Below are 2,489 nucleotides of genomic sequence, written 5' to 3'. Positions count from 1 at the left end.
ATACTATAGCAAAAATACAGCTAGCATCACTTTACTGACCACCGAGAAACCGAGAAAAGCAGAGAATCCACCGCAGGCGTGGAAATTCCACACCACCATGTAAAAAATCCACAGGGGCGCCCAAATGGCCGTTTAGATTCCCGATTCCAGCCCTTTAAATACTGATTTCAGCATTCTTTTTTCCATCTTTTCCCCAACTTGGGAGAGGGTGGCGGCTAGGGCTTTGAGAGCTATTGGCTAGGGCTTTGGAGAGGTTCTATTTCTCTGACATCGCGCGCCATTTGGAAAAAGGTTAGTGGGAGAGCTTTTGTCAGCACCAATCCGGCAAGGTTTATCATTGGCCGAACATAGGGATCCTTGCGACGAGTAGAGGACTCTCCACAAGACAATTGCCACGACGAATGAGGGGGTTTTCTATAGATGCTTTGTTTTTACATTCGATTTCATTGATTGTATCTAGCTCCATAGAGAGCTATACCCCTAGTGGGTACTTAGGTATTTGTAAACCATAGGATGTATTCGTTTCATTGAATCTCTTTATTATGTATTCAATTAATTGATGTTTTTTGTGAATTCCAATCTTGGAGACTTGATTGTATGAATACTCCTCTAGAGTGACACTAGGGTTTTGAGTTCTTGTTGGTAACTCTTGTAAGTGAGTGACACACCATGAGAGTTAGACAAAACTAGATTGGAGAGGGTTAAGAGGGTGAGTCGAGATGTAGCGGAGCATCCCCTTTCCTCCGGTGGTGATGTATCCCTACCTCCACATTCCAAGAGTTCTTTGTGGCCATGTAGAGTGAATGGGCTAAGGGATGACCTTCCATTGGGGCTTAGTTGCGAGTGCTACAGTGAAGCAGTAGTGATTTCTAGCACACTAGGGCTTAATTGTAGCTGAGGATCTTCCACTCTGGACCAAAGGGTTAGGTCTATATATAGGAATCCTCTAGAGCTCATGTGCAATTCTATCGCGAGTGTGAGGTTGAGAGGTTATTCAATCTCTCCTCCCAGGGACATGTATAGAGTTAGGCATGGTTGACCTTAGATTTGGGATCATGTAATTAGGATTTCCCGACTCATTGTTGCATCAATTAGGAAGTATAATGAGGGTTCTTGCACTAGAAGCGATTGTCCTAGGCGGATCAATATCCGGGTACCCCATCTTTATCGATTGCCTTACCTTCTTCTTTACTTGTGATGTCTATCTTGTTGCTTTTATTTTCGTTATTTCATATTATGTCACACTTATCGCTATTCATCTTCCACATTACTTAAAAAACAACTTAAGTGTCTATATTCCCTACTCTCTATGGATACGTTACCCACTCATCTGGTATTATTACATTAACACCCGTGTACTTGCGGTTTACACGCATATATGGACGTGTCAAGTTTTTGGCGTTGTTCCCCATGAATAGGCGTTTAGAGATACTTTGTACTTTATTTTCTTAGCTATTTATTCATTTTATTTTATATCTTCTTTTCGAGCATCGTTCTGATTTTGTTTTCTTTCTTTTGGTGCAGCTCCAGGTTATGACCCGAGGGAACCCTTCGATATTGATTGAAGGAGAACCCGAGCTCGAACGTACACTTAGAAGAAAAGTGAAAGAACATGTGCAAGAATAGTCTAATCTAGCTGAATTGGAAGTAGAAGAATCTGAAAACATGATAGAAAGCGAAAGTGAGTAGCGGCGGACATTATCCGATTATGCTAGACCTTCGAGATTGGAGACACAATCGAGCATTGTGCATCCCACGGATTACGCTCAAAAACTTCGAGCTGAAGCTGCATTCATCCACATGTTGCAACAATCCTCACGCTTTAATGGTTTTGGCCTATGGCGATCCGAACGTACCATATAGAAAACTTTCTCGAGGTGTGCGACATGCTTAAGATAAACTGAGGTAACAGGATGATACCCATCAAGTTGAGAGCCTTCCATTTTCCTTGAAAGGAGAGCGAAGTAGTGGTTACACTCATTACCTAGAGCATCAATTGACAAATGGGAGGAGATGATAGAAGCTTTTCTTGCTCGTTATTTCGCTTCGGGACTCGCAAAGCTAGGAATGAGATCTCATCGCTTTGTACAATTGGAATTGGAGTATATATTCGAGACGTGGGAAATTTTCAAGGAGGTCCTGAGAAAGTGCCCGCAACATGGATTTCTGGAGTGGATGATCGTTCAGACCTTTTACAATGGTTTAAATCCAGTACAAAGGGCGCAACTCTTGGATCCGTAGCAAGAGGTACCTTATATGTAGCAAGACACCAGTGAGGCCCGTCCAACTAATTGAAGAAATGGGGTTAAAGCGACTACCAATGGAATGTTAGGAGAAGACAAAGGTGGCGATCTCTCACGAGATAGATGCGAGAACCTCATTGGCGGCTCAAGTGGAATCATTGAGTAAGAAGTTAGATTTCCTAACCTCGACCAGAGTGACGTCGTGACTACTTGCACCGGGTGTGGTGGAGGACATGCTCCCTCCGA

At 43.0% G+C, this 2,489-nt stretch overlaps 1 non-coding gene across 1 annotated transcript; it reads right to left on the bottom strand.

Moving 5' to 3' along the window:
* Positions 1–2,058: 2,058 nt before the first annotated feature.
* On the bottom strand, positions 2,059–2,165 carry LOC120252373. Its single transcript, XR_005533908.1, has one exon. It is a non-coding gene; the product is annotated as a small nucleolar RNA R71 (small nucleolar RNA).
* Positions 2,166–2,489: the final 324 nt, after the last annotated feature.

This window comes from Dioscorea cayenensis, chromosome 20, assembly GCF_009730915.1.
Source record: "Dioscorea cayenensis subsp. rotundata cultivar TDr96_F1 chromosome 20, TDr96_F1_v2_PseudoChromosome.rev07_lg8_w22 25.fasta, whole genome shotgun sequence".
Lineage (NCBI taxonomy): Eukaryota > Viridiplantae > Streptophyta > Magnoliopsida > Dioscoreales > Dioscoreaceae > Dioscorea > Dioscorea cayenensis.
Note: the sequence above shows the minus strand (reverse complement) of the source record. Positions and strands in the feature narration are given on the sequence as shown.